The sequence below is a fragment of the Podarcis bocagei genome, assembly GCF_964188305.1.
Source record: "Podarcis bocagei genome assembly, chromosome: 8".
Classification (NCBI taxonomy): domain Eukaryota; kingdom Metazoa; phylum Chordata; class Lepidosauria; order Squamata; family Lacertidae; genus Podarcis; species Podarcis bocagei.
Window position 1 is genome coordinate 79,961,646 of NC_138133.1, and position 26,767 is coordinate 79,988,412.

General features: G+C 47.1%; 1 protein-coding gene and 1 long non-coding RNA gene across 8 annotated transcripts in view; one reads left to right on the forward strand and one right to left on the reverse strand.

Annotated features, from left to right (window-relative positions):
• LRATD2 (LRAT domain containing 2) overlaps positions 1-3,447 on the reverse strand; it is a 19,032-nt gene extending 15,585 nt beyond the window's left edge. For 2 of the 6 annotated variants that reach the window (XM_081205105.1, XM_081205102.1), the window contains exon 1: positions 3,048-3,417. The gene's annotated coding sequence lies outside the window, so the exon portion shown is untranslated. The other 4 variants (XM_081205106.1, XM_081205103.1, XM_081205104.1 and 1 more) reach the window with 4 other exon arrangements.
• On the forward strand, positions 3,006-26,301 carry LOC308593146. Of its 2 annotated transcripts, XR_014010781.1 has the most exons (4): positions 3,006-3,084; positions 13,483-13,548; positions 25,264-25,290; positions 25,875-26,301. It is a non-coding gene; the product is annotated as an uncharacterized lncRNA (long non-coding RNA). The 2 variants fall into 2 exon arrangements; XR_014010782.1 differs by lacking the exons at positions 3,006-3,084; positions 13,483-13,548 and having other exon boundaries at positions 24,477-25,290.
• Positions 26,302-26,767: the final 466 nt, after the last annotated feature.

Here is a 26,767-nt window from a genome sequence, read left to right on the forward strand (position 1 = left end):
AGCAAGGGATGATGTGAATTGTAGTCCCAAAACACCTGAAGACCTGGGTTTGGGAAACACGGCTTGATAACAAAGTTGGCAAAGCTGTGGCCCTCTGGACTCCAATTACCATCAGTCCCAGTGATCAAGGGTGATGGGAGTTGCAGTCCAGGAATGTCCAGAGGGCCACTGTGTACCCATCCCTATAGAACAGGGTTTCACAAACTTAGGTCTCTCCAGTGGTTTTTGGACTACAAATCCCATCATCGCTGACCACTGGTCCTGCTTAGCTAGGGGTGATGGGAGTTGTAGTCTAAAACCAGCTGGACATCCAAGTTTGGGAAACCCTGCTATAGAGTAACAGGAGCAAAGCGACAGGCTCCTTAATCTTAACGAACCACCTACATCTAAAGAGGAGGGAAGAAGCTATCAGAGCAAGGAGAGGAACCAGAAAGGACAAGGGCTGCTAGCCATAAACCTGAGCATTTTATTTAAAGAACCTGGGAGTCAAAGCAAAACCCACAACAACCAAGTCGCCAAAACAAAACAACCCTTTGTTCCTACTTCCCATAGCACCACCAGACGCAAGCTCTGGAAGAGGAGATCTGGAGCAGTTCCACAAAGCAAAAAGGTTCTACTGCATTACAAAGCTAGGCTTGCAGTCAGTTGTTGTTGATTTCTTTTTGGCCCTGTGGCAAGCATCAATAGCCAGTGTTAGAAAGTCGGATAGCTAAGTGCCAAATGTCTCCTTAAACCAGGGTTGCAGTCACCAAAATGGAATGCCTAGTTTGCATTTTGGGAAGAGACTGCTCTAATTTTTCAAATGAAGGACTGGCTGTGATTGATTCTCAATTAAATACCTGGCTAGTTCAACCTTGAACTTCAAGAAGAAAAGTCACTTGATCCAGGGACAGTCCACATATATATTAGCCTATTCTGGCCTCTTTTTCTTAATGGTGACATGGACCATTCATAACATAGGAATATCCTTCACAAGTGTGGGCAGGGCAGTTGGGTGGGATAAGTGAAGACAACAGTTAACTGGAATGTTGTTCACTGCTCCTGCTCAGGCTGCACAGAAAAAGCATTTTGGTTCTTGAAATTCATTCCGATTGCAGAGATAAAATAGAACTGATTGAATTCTACAGGATGTGTTGCTCGTGTGTGAAAACAATCAAGACCCAAGGATCCCCAGACATGCACCTCCAGATGGTGGAGATGTCAGGCACCCAGGCATCTTCACCTGGTCACAAGTGGCCAATAGAAGCCAGGTACAAAATGTGCCTGGCTTATTTCTTAGACTGATCAATACCATGCTCTGGCAAGGCCTCAGGAACCCAGGGGGACCATAGAACATAGCAAGGCTAGAGGTTAGAGACGATGATCCACACAAGTCAGAAGCAAGGCAGGGTAAGTTTCAGGCTCCAGCCCCAGGCACACCTAACTTGCGAGCAAAATCTCACTTTGACTCTTGCTGCACAGAGTTTGTTGTCTGCATCATTCCATCAGCCGACTCCTGTGAGAAGGCCGAGCAGAGCTGAAGGGACCCAAGATGAAAATGCTGCTCTTGCTGGGAGTTTGATCCTGAGGGATTCTCAAAATTCACAGGGGTAGCCCCTTCCATCACTTATGCCCTTTCTAGTAAGAGCATCAGAAGGATGCTACTGGATCAGGCAGAGGGCCATCTGCCTGCTTCATCATCCCACTTCTGACAGTGGCTAGACAGAGGAAGGGCAACTGCTGAGTGGACAAGCACCTCAGGTCTCATGATCAGTCCCTGGTATCTACAGGATGGGTAGCAATGTCCCCTGCCAGTTGCTGTAAATGATACTGACCTAGATGACCAAACCATCCCAGGCAGCTTCCTATGTCTCTGAAGAGCAGATAAGGGCATGAAAAAATAAGCAGCAGTAGAAATGGCAATTAAATGCCAGTATTAAAATTCTGCATTTCTTCCAGAGTCTCCAAAGCACTTCCCATACACCAGTGGTTCCCAACTGGGAGTTCGCATAACCCACACAGGAGGGACTGTGGTACTATTCACATAACAAAACTACCCAAGAAATACATAAAAAAATTCAAAAGTAGGGGGTCCATGGCTTGGCTTTTGAAAAACGGGGTCCACAGGACTTAGCTAATTAGGAACCACTGGCATAGACCATCATAATCTAATTAGTTCATCCGACAACCCATTAAGGTAGGCCATTCTTCTCTCCATAGTGCCGAGGAGAGGCTGAGGTTGGAACAGCCCCTTGTCAAGGGCCACCAGCGTACACTCTTATTGAGAGAATGAAGTCCAATTTCATTCAGTAAGGCTTCATTCCAAACATTTAGGACTCTTAAGGGGCAAGACACACATTCTCCTATCAGCGTGTGTGTGTGTGTGTGTGTGTGTGTGTGTGTGTGTGTGTGTGTGTGTATATATATATATATATATATATATATATATATATATATATAAATAAATAAATGCAAACGGGACTCTTACAGCGTTACTGAAGCGTCTCTTCCCGAATTGACTTGGAAAGCACCCGAAGGATAACCAAAGCCTTAAAATGCGACTCCACGTCTGGGCTAACTTTGCCTTTGCCTACGAGGCTGTTGGTTTTAAAGGGAGTGTTTGCCGAAGAACACGCTGAAAGCCCAGCCCAGTTGCCGGCCACCTTAGTTTATTTATCGAATCGCGGGTGAGTTTTCCCAGCGGGATCTTTTTCTCCGCGAGCTGCGCTCCCCCTCGCGCTCCTCCATCACATTCTTCCTCCAGCGATCAAAGTTTTTTGGGGGGTGGGATGGGGTGGGGGAGGGGAGGGAAAGGAGGGGCGGGGTGCCGCCGGCGGCCACCAGGTTGCCCAGCTACAGCCCGAGAGAGACGCGAGCAGCCAGCAGCAGCCCGAGAGAGCCACTCACCTCTCCCGCCGCCTTCTCTGCACAAACAAGCCGGAGATCAGCCCAGGTGTGCCTGGCTCCCGTCACCTGATCCACTCCCCATACCTTCCCCCGCTCCTCCTATTCCTCCTCCTCCGTCCGGAGAGCGGCTGCTGCTGGTGGCGACGGCGCTGGAAACTTACCAAGCGACGGCGCTGCTGCGAGACTCCTGGGGAGCCGGTTAGTCCGCCTGGTTCCTGGAGGCTGGAGGGATTTTTTCGTCCTCCCTTGGGGGGGGGAGCAACAGCCAACAGAGAGTTGTGGCTTCCCCCCTCCAGCTCAGCCCGGCCGCAGGTGGCTCATGGTCGCCGCGCTGTGCGCTCCGGCTGCGCGCCGCGCGCCCGCCTCGCCAGCCGGCCTGAGCAACAAGCGGGAGCCGGAGCGGGTGGCTGGAGAGAGCGAGGCGGGCGCTGGAGTCCCCGGCGAGCGCTCAGCCCCCAGCATTTAAAGGCACGGCTCTCCCGGGAGGGAGGCGGGTGCGCGCTTTCTCGCCCGCCCGCTTTTTGTTTCCCAAACGCACCAAAGTCGCGCGTCTTTGGTGGCGCTTCCTTCTCCGTGCGCCCTGCTCGGTGCGCGCAGCGCCGATCGCAGCCAGTGGAGGGAGCTTTGGTTTGGGGGCGGGCAAAGATCGGCCGGGGGGGGGGGGAGAGGAGGAGGAGGAGTTAAAGCAGTCGTTGGTGTGCGTATCTCTGTGCGTTGTTTTTATTTTTTTTTTTCGCGGGGAGGTGCTGCTCAAAGAAAAAAAAAAACCCGAGCCGTATGCAGTCAGAATCGGAAAGTACCGAGTTGGTGCGGAGGTTGCCAACTTTTTTTTAAAAAAAAAGCCCAGCCGCGCCGCCTGCGCCTTTAACGGGGAATTGAGCGGAGGGTGGAGGCAGACTGCTTCGTAAGCACCTGAGAAGCTGGATCAGGCCATTGCAAAGGAGTTAACTCCTAGGGGCTGAGGTCCTTGCGGTTTCCCCATTAAAATATTTGAGTGGACCAGGTTTCCCCAAAGTTGATGGGCGTTGCCATTTCAATGGTATGTGTGCGCCGGGTCTTGTGACTGATTATGCAGGATGGCCCATTTAGATAAGCACCCTGTTTCCCCAGATGTCCGTGGGGAAACCAGTAGGCAGGATTCGAGCGCAGCAGCACTCCCCTCCTGTGGTTTTCAGCAACTGCTGTCCAGAAACATCGCTGCTTCAAGCTGTGGAGGCGGGGCAAAGCCATCATGGCTAGTAGCCGTCGATGAATCCTCTCCTCCACCAATGACTTTTCTCCTTAAAAGCCTCCTTAAAAGCCTTCGCCAGCTCTTCGTCTGTAAAATAAGGCTGCTGTTTAAAGCCACGCGCCTAGCCTAGGCTGGATTTCTCCCCGCCCCAATCAAGTGGCGATGCTAATTGCCATCTCCCCACCCACCCCAATCAGCCGATGTAAAACATCGATTCGATGCTCCAAAATTAGCAGGCCATGATGTTCATATCTCCATACCGTAAAAAGTATGTGATTCATAAGCACCAAGCTGTTTTTTTAAGGCACAGGAGGAGCCCAAGCCAGGTTTAAACGACAACACTCGCAGCTATGAGCAGGCCATAGCTCCGTGGTAGAGCACATGCTTTGAACTGGGGAGGGGGAGATATCTGCCCACAGTGGCGTAGCGTGGGGGTGCAGGGGGGGCCGGCCGCACCGGGCGCAACATCTGGGGGTTAGGGTTAGGGGGCGCAAATCCAGGGGTTAGGGGGCGCAAATCCAGGGGTTAGGGGGCGCAAATTACTTGCCTTGCCCCGGGTGCTGACAACCCACGCTACGCCACTGTCTACCCAAGACCCTGGAGAGCTGCTGCCAGTCAGAGTCAATGATATTGGGGCTGGTGAACTGACCCCTGTTTCCTGAGATTGGTGTAAGTGGCACAGGAAGCATAATTTTAAGCTAGCAGTTCTCAAACTTTTTGTGTGTGTAGACCGCTTGATAATTGCTGGGGGTCTGGCTTTTCCTTTGGCATCTGTATCTTCATCGAAACCGGTGCTGTATTATGAGTGATATTCACAGGCCTTAGGCCAGGCTCCTGGAAAGGACTCCTTTATAATGTAAAGTTGGGGGTGGAAGGATAGTTATATTGACTGGAGATTGATTGATTGAGGATGGCAACATGGCCTTTTCTGTGGTGGCTCCCTGCTTGTCTCCCCTGGCAGGCTCTCCTGGTGCCTTCCTTGCATATCTTGATGTGCCAGGCAAAAACATTCCTCTTCTCCCAGGCCTTTGGCTAATTAAGCAATCTATAATAATAATAATAATAATAATAATAATAATAATAATAATAATAATATATTATTATTATTATTTATACCCCGCCCATCTGGCTGAGTTTCCCAGCCACTCTGGGCAGCTCCCGATCAAGTGTTAAAAACAGTACAGCATTAAATATTAAAAACTTCCCTGAACAGGGCTGCCTTAAGATGTCTTCTGAATGTGTATCTGAAGAAGTGTGCATGCACACGGAAGCTCATACCAAGAACTAACTTGGTTGGTCTTTAAGGTGCTACTGGAAGGAATTTTTTTATTTTGAATGTCAGGTAGTTATTTATCTCTGACATCTGATGGGAGGGTGTTCCACAGAGCAGGCGCCTTTAAATAGCCTCTAAATCATTGGTTGTTGTTTTTTTGTTACTATGGAATGTATTTTTATCTTTTTATATTGTAAACCATCCTGCCATCCTTGGATGAAGGGAAGTATAATTTTAATAAATTTAATAAATAATAATAATGAAAATTGCTGGCCTGTGTTCAGGAGGGCATTGCTAGCCAGTTGGATATAATCCATCCCTGGTGAAAACAACCTGGTTCTCCATCTTCACACAAAAAAAAATTAGCAGCAGGGCCAAGTTACAAGAAAGAAGATTCCAACTAAGCACCAGGGCTGGGTCGAAGAAGCGTTTCAGTTTAAAGCGTTGTAAATTGAAACAGGGAAAACAGGTAGAGAAAAACCAGGACTCCACATCGCCCTCTGGTGGCACATACAACGTGTATAAATCACTTTTTCTTCACCACTCTAGCTGAGTCCCAGGAAGAACTTTCTGATGGTAAGAGCTGTTTGACAGTGGGACAGTCCCCCTATGAGAGGTTGTGGACTCTCCGTCCTTGGTGGGTTTTAAGAAGAGATTGGATCTGCCATGGATGCTTTAGCTGGGATTCCTGCATTGCAGGGGGTTGGAATAGATGATCCTTAGGTGACCCTTCCAACTCTATGATTCTTTCACAGTTCTGCAAGCTTTCCGTGGACCACTGGAATGGAGCGAACGAGCCGCAGCTTCTGACTTCTGCATATGCTATAAATGTTCCAGGCATATATATATATTTTGGACTGCGTTGTCTGCTGTCAAGTGGTGTGTGGGCAAGTGCTTAATTTCTAAAAAAGAGAGATGCCGGCGTTCAGGCCTATAAGGAAGCTCTGCCATCTGCCTTGGAAGCTTTGTACTTCCAGACAAGCAGGGATGCAAAGTATTTCCTTGCTTGGTGATGAAGGAAAGGCAAGCTGCACGTGCCCATAGGTAATCTTAAACACTAACAGGGTACACCTGAAACTGGCTCTGGAATTGGCACTGGACACCAGGGGGAGGGCTATAGCTCAGTGCCAGAACATCTGTTTTGCATGCAGAATGTCCCAGTGCCATTTCCTGCCATCTCCAGTTACGGCTGTGAATGTACCGAGTCTGGAATCCTGGAAAGACTTTGCCAGTTGGCATAGACCATGGGACGGACGTGGGTGGCGCTGTGGGTTAAACCACAGAGCCTAGGACTTGCCAATCAGAAGGTCAGCAGTTCGAATCCCCGCGATGGAGTGAGCTCCCGTTGCTCGGTCCCTGCTCCTGCCAACCTAGCAGTTCAAAACCACATCAAAGTGCAAGTAGATAAATAGGTACCGCTCCAGCGGGAAGGTAAACGGCGTTTCCGTGCGCTGCTCTGGTTTGCCAGAAGCGGCTTAGTCATGCTGGCCACATGACCCGGAAGCTGTACACCGGCTCTCTTGGCCAATAAAGTGAGATGAGCACCGCAACCCCAGAGTCGGTCACAACTGGACCTAATGGTCAGGGGTACCTTTATCTTTACCTTTATAGACCATGGGTAGGCAAACTAAGGCCCCGGGGGCCGGATCCAGCCCAATCGCCTTCTAAATGCAGCCCGCGGACGATCCAGGAATCAGCGTGTTTTTATACATGAGTAGAATGTGTCCTTTTATTTAAAATGCATCTCTGGGTTATTTTGGGGGAGCTGCCTGGTGTTTTCACATGAGTAGAATGTGTGCTTTTATTTAAAATGCATCTCTGGGTTATTTGTGGGGCATAGGAATTCGTTCATTTTTTTTTTAAAAAATATAGTCCAGCCCCCCACAAAGTGTGAGGGACAGTGGACTGGCCCCCTGCTGAAAAAGTTTGCTGACCCCTGGCATAGACAATACCGGGCACAATGGAGTAATGGTCAGACAGTGGTATTTTTCTAGGTGCCAGAACTCACAATTAACACCTCCCTCGTTGTCTTAGAATGGCAATGGCACTCACCTGAGAGGTGCTGGAACAGCTGAAAAAAAGCCTTGGGTCAGACACCATGTAAGGCAGCTTTCTATGTTACTATCATAGGCATAGGGGGAACGGGTGGCGCTTGCTGATCAGTTGGAGATCAGCGGTTTGAATCCACTCGACATGGTGAGCTCCCATTGCTCTGTTCCAGCTCCTGCCAACCTAGCAGTTCGAAAGCACACCAGTGCAAGCAGATAAATAGGTACCACTGCAGCGGGAAGGTAAATGGCGTTTCTGTGCGCTCTGGTTTCCGTCAAGGTGCCTTGTTGCTCCAGAAGCGGTTTAGTCCTGCTGGCCACATGACCCAGAAAGCTGTTTGTGGACAAATGCCAGCTCCCTCGGCCTGAAAGCGAGATGAGCGCCGCAACCCCATAGTTGCCTTAGACTGGACTTAACCGTCCAGGGGTCCTTTACCTTTTTGACCCATCATAGGCGAACCAGTTCTTGGGGATTTGTTCAGCCTTTCACCTTTTAAGTCTTAACAGATGGCAAATTTGAAATGTGATCTGCTCTTTATTTATCATGCATTTATTTATTTGCAGATTTATACACCGCATCACAACACAAAGTAACCGAAGTGGCACACAACAGAATAAGATAAAAAACAACAACAAACGAAATAAATATAAACTCGGTGCAATTAAAAACAAGTGTGCAATTATTATTCCATGAAATGACTGGGGCAGACTTCAGGGAAAGCCTTCTTAAACATTCAAAATGTATTCAGTGCTTGCCTAAATGACAACATGGTATACATGCTTGTCAGATTTCTGACCACACTACACTATGCAGGTTCTTTTGCGTAGAGGTGGTAAGCTGATGCTATCGTGAGTTGTAGGGTTTCTGTAGACACAGAATCAGAGAATTGTAGAATTGGAAGGAACCCTAAGGATCATCTAGTCCAACCCCCTGAAATGCTAGAAGCACAGCTAACATGCCCCTGACATGTGGTCATCCAGCCTCTGGTTAAAAACCTCCAGTGAAGGAGAATTCATCACTTCCTGAGTCCATTCCACTCTCAAACGTGCTCTGGTTAGAGTTGCCACCTCTCCCTCCCTCTCCTTTTGCCATATTGCCCCCATTCCTTATCTTTTCTCCTGGTCAGCGTCTTGGCCAGGAGTTCATATACAGTGTGTGAAAGCATGTTCTCCTTCATGGAGAGCACGTGCTGTGGTGGGGGCCGCCAGGACACTCCAAAGTTGTGGGGCGGGCTAATTGATCATTGGCCACTGATGTGATTGGGCTTCCCTTGTTGTTGGGAAGAAGTTAATGTTGCCATTTGTTGATTGACAGCCAGAAATGCTAAAACTGCTTGCACGAGGCTAGGGCTTCCTCTTTTCGCCCGTGCATCAGATTGCCCGCCCCCCCCCCTATATTTAGGGTTGTTCGCTTTGACCTTGCTATGCCTGTCATGGGGTCGTCTGCTCTTGGGGCAGGGGCCCTGTAGGAATTTTGTCCATCTGGCTGATTGGCTGGGGCCATTTGTTTTTTGCCTACTGCGTAGCAAATCGTCACAACTTGTAAGGTTGCGGTTAGGCATTGGTTTATGGTTTGGTTGGTTGAGGGGCATGGATTGGCTGTGCCTGCCCCTCAAATGCTGTTACTGCAAGAGATTCCGTTAAAGGAATTGGGGGCTAACTATTGCTTGTCCACCCTGTCAAGGGGGCTCGGGCCATTGCAAGAGCTCCTGGCTGCATTTGGGGAGGGCTGAGGGCAGGTTCCCTGCTCTGTCGCTGCCCCCAAGTGTATTCCCCTTTTCTGACTTTCGCATCATGCAGAATGTCAAGTCTGTCCCCCATGGTGGGGGCAGATAGTCGCAACCAATGCCTAAGCAACCACTCACATTTTTGTATTTTAATAAAGTTGTGGCCAAAATTATGCCAAAACCTTAAACAATTTTTTTTGTGTGGTGTGTGAGTTATTGGGGTGGCCCTGGGGACCTTGACACGCAAAGGGGTTAGGTTCAGGTGGGGAGGTGGAATCAGCTAAGAAGCAGGTGTAGTGGGCTTGAGAATGAGGAGAGGGCATGGTAGCATTGAAGCTGTTACTATTGACTAGATTCCAGTCCATCAATGGACACTTTCAAAATTGTGTGGGATGTCCACGTAGGAGATAGCTTGGGAAAGGATGGAAATGGGGAAGAGGAAAATATTTGTTTGCAATAAAATGTTAATAAAACAATGACAACAACAACAAAAATGATGATTTTGCAAGATCTTTCGGTTAGGGCTAAGTTTCTGATGGCCTGAGTCGAGCATTAACTGGAAATTAGTTTTAATATCTGTTTTATAATTTATAGTAAGTGTGCTTTTTAAATAAAAATAAAATTCTCCACCAAACCATGGTCGCCATTCTCCCACATAAAATAAATGAAGAAAGCAGTACAAAAACAGCACCTCTTATTTGTTTCCAGTATGTAATAGAGGCCAATTGCTTTGCCAGCACAATAATAAAGCACAACACTCAGTATTGTTCTGCTTCTGAAAGGGACAGAATATGGTCACCTGGTTTGTGAATCCGAGATGTTATATCTGGGTAGCTAATGCTGGGCTGTGTGTATTTCTGATCATGCCATTACTCCCCATGCAGCAACCAGGGAGAATCGCCTCCCCTCAAAAGAGGTTGTCCATTGTGTCTCTGTGTGAGTTGCTGCTGTGATCTAATTCTGCCTCGGGTGGCAAAATGGAATGTGCTGCCCTTGTGTGTTGGGCATGCCCATTTGCTACAACTTGCTGGAGAACAATTTCACAGCGCATTTCAGATGCAGCAGGCCTTATAAGAAGACCTACTGTTTTGTTGATTTTGTCTTAACTTGGTTGAAAGTGAGATGAAGAAGAGATTGAGATCTTTAGTCTCTGTCTTACTAATGGCTGCAAAAAATCGTTTGGGTAAGAAAATGGAAAGACCAGAATGTACCAACTGTTTGGGAATGGCTAATGAATTGTGTCGGAAGTGGCAGCGTAGGATAAATTGATAGGTGCTATTGGGAAAAGAGAAGGTGTAAAATGGAATATTATGTATGCAGAGAGATGGAATTGTTTTGTGCATTACTGGAATGAGCTATACGGTAAGATATTTGTTTATGCAGTTTATCCCATTTTCTGTTTATAAATGTATCACTAGACTTTGTTTAAATAAAATATTTTTTTAAAAAAGAAGAACCAACACAATGTCAGCCAGCAAGCTTACAATCTAACAAACCTGATATGAATGGGAAAATGGATGTGAGCAGATGAGATGGTCCTAAGAGAGATACGGTAGTTCTGGAAGTTAGGGTCCTCTTTTTTCTTCTTCTTTAGCGATCACTCATAACCATGTAAGATTGTCTTCCATGAACATGATTTTAACAGTGAGTCTGTGAGTGACTGTGGGGGCCAATTCTGGATCCACACATCCTTCCACAGTGGGAACATAGGTTTCCGGGTGGGAGTTGATCACAGTGAGAGTTTGCCAAATTTGCCTTCCTCTTAGCACGTTTCTCCCTTTCGTCCTGAGTTTGAGCATCTTCAAAGTCCATGACACCTTTGGTAAAGGCTGTTCTCCAATTGAAACGCTCTCAGGCCAGTGTTTCCCAGTTGTCGGAGTTTATACTACTTTTTTTTTTTAGATTTGCCTTGAAAGAGTCTTTAAACCTCTTTTCCATTTTTAAGTTCAAAATAGAGTAGTTGCTTTGGAAGACAATAATCAGGCACCCACACAACATGACCAGTCCAACGAAGTTGATGTTGAAGAATCATTGCTTTGACACTGTTTAGGGTCCTAGTGGCAGCTAGCCCCCAATCGGTCAATGAGTTGGTCAGCCTAGCATACCCCACACATGGAGACTGTTGCTTTCTGAAAGTGACCTTATACATGGCATGAGCAACACAGGTCTGCTGTTGAAAATGGCAGTCACCTGACGATCATGTCCAAAGGCACATGGGGCCACCATCTTCCTGAAGCTATTCAGGTCTCCGTCCAGTCAGTTGTCTGTATGGGAGACTTCCCGGAAACCACATTCATGCATACTTGGATACATCTATGAAGTCATGGAGATAGAGGCTAGAGAATAGTTGTTCTCCTTCACTCATGACACTTGATCTGATGGGCATCCAATGAAGTGGAATCTTGGAAGATTTAGGGCAGATAGAAGGACTCTCCCAAAAAGACCAGAAGCGTTTCTTTTGGGGATAACTGGGACAGATGTATCAAAAAACCAAAGGAATTTATTCTTGTATGCGACAACCGCAGCAAGAATATTACATGTTCAAAAATGGCGAGATGAGGCAGTACATACTGGAAAAGATGGGCCATTGTAACTGATGGGATATGCTGAATTAGCAAGAGGAGGAGAGCAAGATGAGACAGTTTTCAGGGAGGATTGGAATATTTTTGCAGACTATTTAAAAATATGTATTGTAAACATGTTAAAACACAAGCAGGTTTGGAGTAAGGACAGCACTAAAATGTATATCTGAGAACACTGTAGAAGAGAAGTTTAGAACAGGCATAGGCAAACTCGGCCCACCACATGTTTTGAGACTACAATTCCCATCATCCCTGACCACTGGTCCTGTTAGCTTGGGATGATGGGAGTTGTAGAACTGATTTTACAATGAATTGATTTTCGAATGCTGTATTATTTTACTGTTGTTTGCCGCTCTGAGCCCAGCTTCAGCTGGGAAGAGCGTGATATAAATAAAAAATTATTATTATTATTATTAGTCCCAAAACATCTGGAGGGCCGAGTTTGCCTATGCCTGGTTTAGAATAATCATACAGTGGTACCTTGGTTTTCTAACAGAATGTGTTCTGGAAGTCTGTTTGACTCCTGGAAACATTCAAAAACCAAAGTGTGGCTTCCGATTGGGTGCAGGATGTTCCTGCAGCCAATCGGAAGGTCAGAAGGCACGCCGGATGTTCAGCTTCCGAAAATTGCTCGAAAACCGAAACATTCACTTCTGGGTTTCATCATTTGGGAGCCGATTTGTTCGGGAGCCAAGGCGTTTGGCTTCCAAGGTACGACTGTAATATGTAGCAGTATTAGAAAACTTGAGGAAACCATGGAAGGGTGGAGGGGAAGATAAATACTTATGGAATGCTAATTGGAAAATGTTGTACAATTTATTTTCTTTTCTTTTAGGAAACTAATAATAATAATAATAATAATTTTTAAAAGAAAGTACCGTATTTTTCACTCTATAAGACACACCAGACCACAAGACGCGCCTAAGTTTTTGGAGGAAGAAAACAAGAAAAAAAATATTCTGAATCTCAGAAGCCAGAACAGCAAGACGGATCATTGCGCAGTGAAAGCAGCAATTCCTCTTGCTGTTCTGGCTTCTGGGATAGCTGCGCAGCCTGCATTCGCTCCATAAGACGCACACACATTTCCCCTTACTCTTTAGGAGGGAAAAAGTGAGTCTTATAGAGCAAAAAATACGGTACTTCACAATGCTCTCATAAGAGTTAATGATGGGCCCCCTTTTGGATGGCTTTAAAGGAGAATTTTTGAAGGAGAGGGCAATTGATGGCTACCAGTTACTGGAAGCCACCAGAGGGGAGAGGGCTCTTGAGTTCTAATCCTGATTTCAGGTTCCCCACAGACATCTGGCTGGCCACTGTAAGAACAGCCACTGGTTTGATCCACCAGGCTCACCTTCTTATGGTGGAAGAAAGTGGAGATAGAAATGTAATAAGAGCAGCTCTTCTCTTTCCATAGCCTGGTGAAGCACAACTTTGTACAAATACCTGGTCTCCTGTCCTCAGCAGCCGATGATATGAAGTAGGAGCAGGGAAATGTGTTGCCATGAGGACATTGGAACATCTGGGACATTGCTCTATCTGAGCACTTGACCCAACGCCAGAGGGTAATTAAGGAAGTGACACAACAACACCACTTCAATGCTACATGGTTTCCCCTTCATAAGCTTTAATAGCCTGAATAGTTCGTTTTACGAACACCTCCCCAATGCATTTTTCACTGTGGTGCAGTTATTTGGTCAGTGAATTATTTTCTATCTTTTTTTTATTCAACACCCAGACTTGAGAGCTCCTGGCCATGGAAAAAACTGCCTAACAGTGTCTTCCTATCTAGGTCTACTCAGAAGTAAGTCCTACTAAATTCTATGGGACATGCTCCCAGTGTAGTGTGGTTAGGACTGCAGCCTAAGTCAGTAGTGGACATGATGCCAATTGTGTGAAGGCAATTAAAGGTAAAGGGACCCCTGACCATTAGGTCCAGTCATGACCGACTCTGGGGTTGTGGCGCTCATCTCGCTTTATTGGCCAAGGGAGCCAGCGTACAGCTTCCGGGTCATGTGGCTAGCATGACTAAGCTGCTTCTGGCAAACCAGAGCAGTGCACGGAAATGCCATTTACCTTCCCGCTGGAGCGGTACCTATTTATCTACTTGAACTTTGACGTGCTTTCGAACTGCTAGGTTGGCAGGAGCAGGGACCAAGCAACGGGAGCTCCCCCCGTTGCAGGGATTCGAACTGCCAGCCTTCTGATTGGCAAGTCCTAGGCTCTGTGATTTAACCCACAGCGCCACCCACGTCCCGTGAAGGCAATTAATGTACACTTAATTTTTTAAAATGTAAATAGCAGTCAGGGGAGGGGCATTCAGTATTGTAAGTGAGCCAGAACTGGTCTGTGACCATAATAATAAAATTCATTCATTCATTGCAGGGGTCGGGGCTGCATACACATCAAGAGTCCTGGAAGTTGTGGTTTGTTAAGGGTGCTGGAAATTGTGGCTTTGTGTGTGTATGTGGGGGGTAAACTACAGTTTCCAGGATTCCTTGGTGAAAGTAATGGGCTCTAATTGTGTGGTGTGTTCACCGCCAGGAGAAAGATTTTAATTGTTTTCCCTCCTGCCGCAATTGTGACAAACACTCCCTGCCCCACCCCAAACTGCTATTTGCCTTAGAAGAGGAACCTTCACTTGTGGCAATGGAGGTTTCTCTTACAGTGCAAATAGCTTTGATGGGGAGGCAGTGGCGTAGCGTGGGGGTGCAGGGGGGGGGCGGCCGCACCGGGCGCAACATCTGGGGGTTAGGGTTAGGGGGCACAAATCCACGGGTTAGGGGGCACAAATTACTTGCCTTGCCCCGGGTGCTGACAACCCATGCTACGCCACTGTGGGGAGGTCACTGGGACCACTGAGGAAGGGGTTAAACTCTTCCTTCCCTGGGTCCCAGTCCTGCTAATGCTTTCCCTTACACTATGATGATTCATGGCATTCATGTAAGAAACTTCTTGTCTGGTTGGGCCTGGAATAAGCCAGGATTCTCATATATCTGTGTGCAATGAGCATTGACTCCCAAATGGAGGACTTTGATTCTCCCATGAGTTAGAGAACTCTCACACGTCTGGCGATTCTGTGTGCTGCATAATAGATGTTACCGGGACAGGGGGAGCAACTGGGCTGTGTCGTTCCTAGGCCTTTAATCCAGCCACAAGTTGCATATACTCCTGTTGCTTAAAGCCCCAGAGGAGAAGTCAGCAGTATTGAGTTAAGGGTTCTTAGGAAAGCAAAACAAAATAAGAGCTTCGCCGGTGCAATAGAGAAAGGGCAATTAGAGATTTTCTCTGCTGCGGCTGGATTGACTTTGGCAATGTAGATCTCCCTTGCCTCTCAGATCTTGCAATGGATCAATTGCATCCAATTCGAAAGAAAAGCCATTTCAAGCTGTATAATTTCATATCGACCTCTAGCCAGTGCTGAAGAGGTGCTGTTAGTATCTACCAAGTAGACAGCACGTTGCAGTGAGGGACCAGCAGCAGGGGGGAAGGGAGGGAAGGAGAGGCTCCCCTCTGCCCACAACCTGATGGTTTGTTCCACATTCTTCCAAAATTGGGGGTGGGGGTGGGTTTAGCAGGAGCCACTTACCTCCTCTCTGGCCCCTCCTTGGTGCAACCTTCACTAATCTATTGTAGGGTTTTGCTTTATGCTCAAGAGATGAATGCAATGGGTCACACAACATCCTTTTGACCAGCACACCATTGCCGTTGATGACTTGCTACCTGCTTTGCACCATCAGGTCCCAGGGTGTGATAACAAAAATAATAAAATTCAATGTTAAAAACAGTTAAAACAAATTGCAGGCACAGGTAGGGCTGGCCCACCTATGAGGCTAGGTGAGGCAGGGTCTCCAGGGGCAGCAGATGATGATGATGATGATGATGATGATGATGATGATAATAATAATAATAATAATAATAATAATAATAATAATAATAATACCCCACCCATCTGGCTGGGTTTCCCCAGCCACTCTGGGTGGCTTCCAACAAAATATTAAAATACTGTGGTCTGTTAAACCAGAGGGCCTTCTCGGTAGTGGCACCCGCCCTGTGGAACGCCCTCCGAACAGATGTCAAAGAGAAAAATAACTACCAAACTTTTAGAAGACATCTGAAGGCAGCCCTGTTTAGAGAAGCTTTTAATTTTTAATAGGTTATTGTATTTTAGTGTTTTGTTGGAAGCCGCCCAGAGTAGCTGGGGAAACCCAGCCAGATGGGCGGGGTATAAATAATAAATTATTATTATTATTATTCCATGCCTGCAGTGTGTGTGTGTGTGTGTGTGTGTGTGTGTGTGTGTGTGTGCCTGTTCTGTGCTTGACCTGCCTCGCTGACAGCTCCTTGATGCTGACATCTAGAGGGCAGGCGGATACCACTTGGTAGAAACATTACGCCTATGGGCCGGGGGTTCCTTACTGCTGGTGCAGAACAATTTCACAGATGCCACCGTTTTCATTCACGAGCTCATGATTAGAAAAGCATCTGTGACGGGCTCTCTGGGAAGGATTGGCAGCAGCAGATGGATCTTCCTTTAGTCCTCCACACTTGTTGGATTAAAAAACTACCTCACCTCTGGAGAGGAAGCAATTGGCCTGCTTGATGGCGCACTGAGAATGGAGTTATCAAGTTCAGCGTGGATAATGATGCGTGCGCTCGTAAAAATGATTCTGATACCTGTCAGAACTGACAGCTGTGCACGTTTGCCCCCACCCCTCGCAGACAGGTGCCATTCCGCCCGGTGTTGGAAGTTGATTTCCATTGGGCAGAGGGGACGAGGAGAGCAAATGAGATGCTGTAATTTAAGTCTTCTTATTTCCAACCTGCTTTGTGCCCCCGCACCCTGCCTGGCTCTCTCCCAGACAGAAATCTAACTTTAAAGCTTCACTTGCTTCAGGGCAACCTCCCAGCCATTTTCAGTTTCATCTGCCTCCACAGACTGGTTGCAGACCCATATGGAGATGCGCTGTTGCATTGCTTCGGCTCCTGACGCACCAGGCTTAATGCAACTGCCTATGGATAGGCTGGTGGAAAGGACATTATTGCTAATTAGAGCTGAGCTGAAAATACTCAAGTGGGGGTTTTTTTGCCAGCATTTTCAATTCTGCCCAAAAAAGAAAAGGAAAGGAAAAGCTATGGATTTTTTTTTTTTTGCTTTTTTGTTTCTGGGTTTTTTGTTTGCTTGTTTGTGGCATTCCTGGCAAAAGTGTTTCATTTATTCATTGACATTCCTCTTGCTTCTAATTACCTGTGGTTATCCTCAGTGATGTCATCATATTGCCAAACTTGATTGGCTACATAGCATTGTGACACCGTGTGGTTCCCTGGGTTATCTGTGATTGCATGGGAACGCCATGTGTCTAATCCAAGTAGCAGGAGAAAACACCCACTAAGGAAACCAAAGGGAACTGAAAGAAAAAGCTATCCTTCAGGGCGGTCAATTTTTGCTTTTGTTTTGTTTTGGGGTTTTTCATTTGCATGTTTTTGGCACTCCTTGCAAAAGTGTTTCGCTTATTCGTTGACATTCCTCTTGCTTCCCATTGCCTGTGCTTGTCCTCAGTGATGTCATCATACTGTTAAACTTGATTGGCTACATAGCGTTGTGACATCATCCGGTTCTCTGGGTCATCCCTGATTGCATGGGAATTCCCATGTGTCTAATAAAATAAAAAGAGTTTGGATTTGATATCCCGCTTTATCACTACCCGAAGGAGTCTCAAAGCGGCTAACATTCTCCTTTCCCTTCCTCCTCCACAACAAACACTCTGTGAGGTGAGTGGGGCTGAGAGACTTCAGAGAAGTGTGACTAGCCCAAGGTCACCCAGCAGCTGCAGGTGGAGGAGCGGGGAAGCGAACCCGGTTCCCCAGATTACAAGACTACAGCTCTTAACCACTACACCACACTGGCTCTCAGAAGAAGCAGGAGAAAGTACCCGCTAAGGAAACCAAAGGGAATTGAAGCACATGCCTAGTGAACATTGAAATTGGCGAATAGTATTGTCTATGCTAGGGATGCGGGTGGCACTGTGGGTGAAACCACAGAGCCTAGGACTTGCCGATCAGAAGGTCAGTGGTTTAAAACCCCATGATGGGGTGAGCTCCCGTTGTTCAGTCCCAGCTCCTGCCAACCTAACAGTTCGAAAGCATGTCAAAATGCAAGTAGATAAATAGGTACCGCTCCGGCAGGAAGGTAAACGGTGTTTCCGTGCGCTGCTCTGGTTTGCCAGAAGCGGCTTGGTCATGCTGGCCACATGTCCTGGAAGCTGTACACCGGCTCCCTCGGCCAATAAAGCAAGATGAGCGCCACAACCCCAGAGTCGGTCATGACTGGACCTAATGGTCAGGGGTCCCTTTACCTTTACCTTTTATTGTCTATGCTGACTGGAGTAGCTCTCTGAGGTTTTGAGGGGGGGGGTGTCTCTGAGCGCTACCCAGGGATCCTGGGGTTTGAATCAGGGTCCTTCTGCCTGCAGCTACATCCCTTCCTCCTCTCTCTTCACAACTATTTCTGGAAAGAGAAATAACTGGGTAACATTCTGCTGGCTGGGTGACGGTCTGACTCAATTATGTTCTCTCCACTTCTATAATTTTTATGTCAAGTGCCGATTGGTAGTGCTAAGTTTTTAAAGTTTTAAAGGTTGCACTATTTTAAACGTAGCACTGTTTTTATCTTTTGTTTTGCTCGTGAGCTGCTTTGGATGGGTGTTTGCCCAGATTAAAAAACAAAAAGCAGCCTTGATATATTTCAAAGGAATAAAAGTAACAAAATAAGTTAAGCACTAACGGGGGTTTCAGCAGCATTCGGGGCAGATCACAGTTGGTACACCAAGGAGATTTTAACTGCCATGACTCTTGCTTCAAGCAGCAGTTAGGGCTGGGGCCTGCTATCCTTTTCGGGCCTGTGGACACATTTGTAAAATGGAATGTTAGAGCTCGTCTAGTCCATTGTTGTTGTTGTTTAGTCGTTTAGTCGTGTTCAACTCTTCGTGACCCCATGGACCAGAGCACGCCAGGCACTTCTGTCTTCCACTGCCTCCCGCAGTTTGGTCAAACTCATGCTGGTAGCTTCGAGAACACTGTCCAACCACCTCGTCCTCTGTCGTCCCCTTCTCCTTGTGCCCTCCATCTTTCCCAACATCAGGGTCTTTTCCAGGGAGTCTTCTCTTCTCATGAGGTAGCCAAAGTACTGGAGCCTCAGCTTCAGGATCTGTCCTTTCAGTAAGCACTCAGGGCTGATTTCCTTAAGAATAGATAGGTTTGATCTTCTTGCAGTCCATGGGACTCTCAAGAGTCTCCTCCAGTACCATAATTCAAAAGCATCAATTCTTCAACGATCAGCCTTCTTTATGGTCCATCTCTCACTTCCACACATCACTACTGGGACAACCATAGCTTTTACTATACGGACCTTTGTTGGCAAGGTGATGTCTCTACTTTTTAAGATGCTGTCTAGGTTTTTCATTGCTTTTCTCCCAAGAAGCAGGCGTCTTTTAATTTCGTGGCTGCTGTCACCATCTGCAGTGATCATGGAGCCCAAGAAAGTAAAACCTCTCACTGCCTCCATTATCCCATCCCAAACAGAACCCAAGGACCAGAGCACTTTGCCGTATTGTGGCTTCCAACAGAAGTAGATCATAAAGTTCAACAAAAAAGTAGAAGACCCAGTGGATCAGTCCATTCTCTAATCAGTTTATGCATAAGGTCCATATATGTGAAAGTGTCAATTCCACCTGTCTGTTCATAGAGTCCAACAATCCACACGAAAGGTTGTTGCAGTTCCACAGAATCCTTTCACAGAGTCTAAGGCAAGGATTTCCGGAATATTAGCCTTGTTTCGCCGTCCTAGGCTTCATCAGTAGTACAAACACTAGGTAATGCAAATAAATTGTTGTTTGTTGTCTAGTCATTTAGTCGTGTCCAACTCTTTGTGACCCCATGGACCAGAGCACGCCAGGCACTTATATGCCTGTTGTCTTTGTCCATGGAGTTTTCTTGGCAGGGATACTAGAGTGGCTTGCCAGTTCCTGCTCCAGGTGGATCACATTTGGTCAAAACTCTCCACTATGACCTGTCCATCTTGGGTGGCCCTGCACGGCATAGCTCATGGCTTCTCTGAGTTATTCAAGCCCCTTCGCCACGGCAAGGCAGTGATCCATAAAGGGGAATGCAAATAAATACAATATTGCAATCTCTCACATTTTTACAGCAAAAATAATATAAAACCATCAACAACCATACATACCATATATGATACCACAGGACAGTGGATCTTATAGCATAGTAGTAGCTGCTGTAAGCAGTAACTTTTACAGAGTAGAGTTATACGGACAAGCACAATATTGATTCGAGTAACAGGTGTTGTGGAGGCAGTGTGTTGCCATCATGGCCAGTAGCCGTCAATAACCCTCTCCGTGAATTTCGCAGAATCATCTAATTGTAGAGAGGGGCCACGAGGATTGTTCAGTCCAACCCCCTGCAAAGCGGGAATCTTTTGCCTAACGTGAGTCTCAAACCCGAGATTAAGAGTCTCATGCTTTACCCAGCGACGGAGCATATGCCCGCGCTGCCCAGGATGGGCACACTCCCGAGGGGTGTGTGGCATGGAGGGTGCCCTCCCATGTGCGAGATAGCCGCTCGGGTTGCTGGAGCAGCACCCGCGCCCTCCAGCCAGGGGCGGAGTGAGCTGCCCATGGGGACAGAGCAAGCCGCTCACAGCGGCGGAGCAACCTGCCCATGGCGGACATTCGGCGCACCGCCTGCCCGCAACTCCCAAACCTCCCCCAGCTGCCAAAATGAAGGAGGAAGGAAGGAATGCCACCGGCAAAGCGGCGCAGCTCTTCCTCTTACCCCAATGGCTCAGGGTAGGCTTGGGAGTTGTAGGTGAGCGGCATGCCGAATGTCACTCCCCCTCAGGGATGACACCCGGGGTGGTTTGCCCCACCATACCCCTCTTCCTCTGCCACTGGCTTTACCAAGTTAGCTATCCTACATGTGTCTACTCAGAAGTCTCATTGACCCAATGGAGCTTACTCCCAGGTAAAGGATTACAGCCTCAGTCTACAGATTAAACTCGGACTCTGTGAGAGCATGAGGATCACAGAAGCTCTTGGCTAGCCTAATAATAATAATAATAATAATAATAATAATAATAATAATACAGTGGTACCTTGGGTTACGTACACTTCAGGTTACAGACGCTTCAGGTTACAGACTCCGCAAACCCAGAAATAGTACCCCGGGTTAAGAACTTGGCTTCAGGATGAGAACAGAAATCGTGCAGCAGCAGCGGGAGGCCCCATTAACTAAAGTGGTGCTTCAGGTTAAGAACAGTTTCAGGTTAAGAACGGACCTCCGGAACAAATTAAGTACTTAACCCGAGGTACCACTGTATTATTAATAATAAAGCAATAAAACATCAAACATTAAAAACTACCCTAAACAGGGCTGCCTTCAGATGTCTTCTAAAAGTCAGATAGTTGTTTATTTCCTTGACATCTGATGGGAGAGCGTTCCACAAGGTGGGTGCCACTACCGACAAGGCCCTCTGCCTGGTTCCCTGTAGCTTCACTTCTCACAGTGAGGGAACCACCAGAAGGCCCTCGGAGCTGGACCTTAGTGTCCCGGCTGAACGATGGGGGTGGAGCCGCTCCTTCATAATTGTGGATGGGGAAAATGTTCCCCATCAGACCACATTAATGGGATCCAGAATTCTGTCTAATCCTCTTTTAAAGCCAGGTAGGTTGGTGAAGAAGCACTTAATTTTATCTGTCTTGAATCTTCCAAGAATCAGCTTCATTGGTTTCCCATGTGTACAGTGGTACCTCAGGTTAAGTACTTAACCTGAAACTGTTCTTAACCTGAAGCACCACTTTAGCTAATGGGGCCTGCTGTTGCTGCTGCGCCACTGGAGCATGATTTCTGTTCTCATCCTGAAGCAAAGTTCTTAACCCGAGGTACTATTTCTGGGTTAGCGGAGTCTGTAACCTGAATCATATGTAACCTGAAGCGTCTGTAACCCGAGGTACCACTGTGCTAGCGTTGCAGAGAATCTGTCGTGGGCACACACACAAACACACTCTCCCACCAAGCACACATCACCTCTTACTGTATTGACTTTCTTCCTTCAAGTTAATTTCAGGGCAGGGAGAAGACCACGTGGGAGCCACAGGAGGTCTCTGTGTCTACAGGTGGCGATTGAATCATGAGCTATGAGCACTAGGTGCAGCGAAATGGGAAGGTGTCAAAGCAGCAGCAGCTAGGAGAGACAAACAGGATTTAAAAATACATTGTTAAAAAAAATTACATAGTGAAACGTTGAGGAGGACATAAAAGTAAAAGGGTAAAGGGACCCCTGACCATTAGGTCCAGTCGCAGATGACTCTGGGGTTGCGGCGCTCATCTCCCTTTATTGGCCAAGGGAGCCGGCGTACAGCTTCTAGTTCATGTGGCCAACATGACTAAGCTGCTTCTGGCGAACCAGAGCAGCGCACGGAAATGCCGTTTACCTTCCCGCTGGAGTGGTACCTATTTATCTACTTGCGCTTTGATGTGCTTTCGAACTGCTAGGTTGGCAGGAGCAGGGACCGAGCAACGGGAGCTCACCCCGTCGCGGGGATTCGAACCACCAACCTTCTGATCGGCAAGTCCTAGGCTCTGTGGTTTAACCCACAGCGCCACCCGCGTCCCAATGGGGAGGACATAAGTTGCATCAAATGCTGCATGAGCTGTATTCTTCTCATGCAGTCGGACTTCCCTTCTTTTCTCTCCATACTCTCTCAGAATCAACCCCAGAGACTCCCCCAACCCCCTGGAGCAATTTTTGAGGATGTTGGGGGAGGCCTTCAGGAAAGAGCCCAGGTGGGGAAAGTTCCATTGCTACCACAGAATGTCAACACCCAATAGTTGTACAGTAGTACCTCTAGTTACAAACTTAATTTGTTCCGGAGGTCCGTTATTAACCTGAAACTGTTCTTAACTAGAGACTTGCTTTTGCTAATGGGGCCTCTTGCTGCTGCTGCGCCGCTGGCACACAATTTCTGTTCTCATCCTGGGGCAAAGTTCTCAATTCGAGGTAACTCTTCCAGGTTAGCGGAGTTTGTAACCTGAAGCGTTTGTAACCTGAGGCGTTTGTAACTCGAGGTACCGCCGTACTCCTTTGAAAACACTGTTTTGGGGTTGAAAATCAAATCTGGAGATTGTTTGAGACTGTCAACGCCGTCACACACTAATTTCCAGATTTTGGGAGCCCTCCAATATCAATAAATCAAAAGGTCAGAAGTGACACATCTTCAATTTACAGGCAGCGAGACAAAGAAAAATTGTTTTGAAAATAGCTTTGAACATGGTATTTTGAGGCAAATTCCAGCATCCTTTCTGGATCAAAGACCAGTTTGTCAGGCCATTAATACAATCCTATAGATCAGTGTGGGTCTGCAGACCTCAGGGGGGTCTGTGGCACCATTCAAATAACGAAAACTACCATGGAGAGATCAAAAATATTCAAAAGTAGGGGGCCCCTGACTTGGCTTTTGAAAAAAAAGAGAGGTCCACACTATTTAGCTAATTGGGAGCCACTGCTATAGCTACCTACTCAGAAGAAAGCCCCATTGAGTTCAGTGGGACTTTCTCTCCAGGTAAATTTGTAGCAGAAATGCCATCTTCTTAAGGGGATTGAGGGGGCCTGGGCACAACATTGCGTGGACAGGCGGAGTCCCCAGATCCCGCGCGGTCCCCCCTGTCATGTGAAATAACGACTCATGACAACGTGCTATGGGATTAAATTGGCCACAACTTTATTAAATTTCAAATGTGGGTAGACCTTGGCTCAGGCATTGGGCGTTCTCCCTCCCCAGTCCCCAGCCGGGGACCTAGGGAGCATCAGGGTTATCCAGTGTGTGTGTGGGGGATGGGCCGGCTCTGGAGAACATATGTTCAAGCAGAGATAGCCGCCCCCGTTACGCCGCCGCCGCAGGGGAGAGCAATGACGACCTTTCAGCGTACGGTCAAAGCCTCCCTTCAGAAACCCCTTTAACGGGGAACCCTGGTATCGCCGCCACAAAGAGGAAGATGGACTAAAGGATTCCGCCCAAGGCCTGATACCGCCAAAGTTGTGACGTTTTGCTACGGAAAAGACGAAACCTGCCAATGCAGGGAAATTCCTTTCCAGCCCTTTAACAGCGACCTTGACGTAGCAGCGCCCGCATACCTGTGAAGAAAAGTTAACCTGCAAAACCTGTGAAGAAAAGTTAACCTGCAAATAAGACATTAACTGAGGGTGGGTAGGATGGGAGAAGCTCTGGAGCCAAGTGAGGATTCCCATGTAAGATCCTCCCTCTATTGTGTGGGCAGGTAATCCCTCCCCTACCTGGCCAGATCTCCTTGGCAACGCTTCCCCCAGGTGGGATTGGACAACTGACAGAGGTAGGCGGAGACCTCCAGGTATCCCACCTGAGGGAAGGCAAACCAAGCCTATGCTGTTGGAGCCGCTCCAGATCTAGGGGCTGCGCACGTCCACGCAAAGGGCGCCCCCCATTTTAAGCATGGAGCGGTCATTATGTGCATGACGTCATGCACATAACAGCTCATGACGTCCTGACGGTCTGTGCACAGCGCCAGGGGGTGGAACCAAATGCCTCCTGAATATTGAAGGGGCTTGGTCCCCTCAAAAATACTTTGGGGACCCTGAAACTTCCTCAGCCCCATGGTGCTTGTTATGTACTGAGTTGAATAGGTCCTAGAACAATAGGATTCAGAATGCAGCAGTCTGATTGGTCCACAGGAGCCACCCAATCCAACTTCAGGTGGAAGTGAATCCGCAACCTGATTGGCCTACAGGAGAATCCCGGAATTAGCCAATCACATGGGTCCCATTGTGTCAATAATGTATATAAAGCAGACATTCTGGGGGAACTTCCATTCCTCCTCACCACTATGAGCTGAATAAAGAGCATGAAATCCACTCTCGACTCCGAGTATATTTCAGCGCTCCTTGGTGTATAGGATTGCAGCCTTAAAGGATGTGAGGCAACCACCAAGAGTCCTGAAAATATCATTTCCTCTGCAGAATGGGAAGCTTGATGCTCCTCCGAACTGCAAGCTGGCTCCTTAATATTCCCAGTAGCATAGTTCACACACTTTATCACAAAAGGAGCTTTGAGTTCTTAGGGTTTAAGCCTGTCCTTGATTAGGTTGGCTTGGAATGTCTCCTCCCCCCACCCCATTGTTTGCCGGTGTCTGACTGGAATGCACAAAAGCCCCCAGTTGCTAAGATTAAGGCTTTGTTTCACAGTTCTTGGATTACTTACTCGGTAGGCCCCCATCTTTCGTTACTCTGCTCATTCATTTGCCAAATGGGGTAAAGGTGCTCTGAATTGGTTGGGCTTAAACTGGGATTAGGAACCACGTGCAACGTTCAAATAATGGGTGGCTTTATGAACCTTTTCTAAAGCCTACCTTCACAGCCGCTCAACTTTTTTTTAAAGTGTGATGATGCCAATAGGAATTCCTGGTCTTTTTACAGGTGCTACCAGACTGTTCCTGCTTTCAGGTGAGATTCAATCACATATTTTCAAAGCTGGGTTGCATGTTCAAAGTGAATCGGGGATTTTTTCCATAACGATCTTGCTTTCCCTAAAATGTAGCCTTTGTGGTAAGCATATCGCTGGGATGTCGTAATTGAAGGTGTAAGATAACAATTTCTTGCCTAATCTCCCCACAAACACATTAGAATGGAGGCTCAATAAACAGATCACATGGAAGCAGCTTACTGGTTTAGGTTTCACCTTTTTGACACTCGCCTTATACTGCAAGTAAATCTACTAGTTTACTTTCCCCCCTCCTTGCTTTTACTCTCTGTTTTATCGTTTCGATTCCATTGTTTCCATCGCATTTACTATCGCTGGCTGCCCCTGAACTACGTACGCATATCAAAGGGCAGAGTGGACATTTGTAAAATAAAACGATCAAATAAAATAAGATAACGTGGAATGAATAGGAAAAGGCTGGCACATTTTTCCACCTGTGAGCTTTGCTAGATTCGAAACTCCACATCAAAGCCCGGCTCCCCCCTCGGCTATTTCTTCTTGTCCCCACAGAAGGTGCTCAAATCCATAAACATGTTTTGTTTTCTAGGGAAACCAGCCTGGCAACTCCTGAATGCAGAATTCCACACCCACCCTTGACCCAAGTACATACCGAGCGTACATAACTGTCTGGTTTGTTGAGAATGTACTAGAATATTTATATAGATTCTTTGATATTCTTCTCTTTTGAAGGCCTTCAGAATATCTTCCTTTGTCCCCCGCCTGCAACACCTCTCACCACCACCTTGAGAACAAACTGTCATATTCTGACTGTGATGTGATGCCAGTGACGCTGAGTAGGAACCAAAGTGTTCCAAAAATGGTTGTATGGGGGGAATTTAATAAGGAGGAATACTAAGGAGGGAACAGAAACCAACAGCAACACAGCTGTTTTATCAGTGGCATCTTTCTTCATGTCAGGGTGCGGGACTCGTCCTTTGGGTAGTGAGTGGAGGTTCCCCAGGCAAACAAAGTCTGCTTGGCAGGGGGTTGGACTCGATGGCCCTTGTGGTCTCTTCCAACTCTATGATTCTATGAAATGTTCAGCTATCTATACCTGTGTTTGGAGCATGACAAACCGGGAAAATCAAGTGTCCAATTAGAAAAGGTTTTGGACTTTATGGGTCCATCATGTATAATCGCTTTGCTTGGCTCCTGGAAGCAACTCCAAGAGAAGTACTGTACAGAGGTACCTTGGGTTAAGACCTTAATTCGTTCCAGAGGTCCGTTCTTAACCTGAAACTGTTCTTAACCTGAGGTACCACTTTAGTTAATGGGGCCTCCTGCTGCCACTGTGCTGCCGCCACAAAATTTCTGTTGTCATCCTGAAGCAAAGTTCTTAACCTGAGGTACTATTTCTGTGTTAGTAGTTTCTGTAACCTGAAGCGTCTGTAACCTGAAGTGTCTGTAACCCGAGGTACCACTGTACTTCCTTTCCCTTGG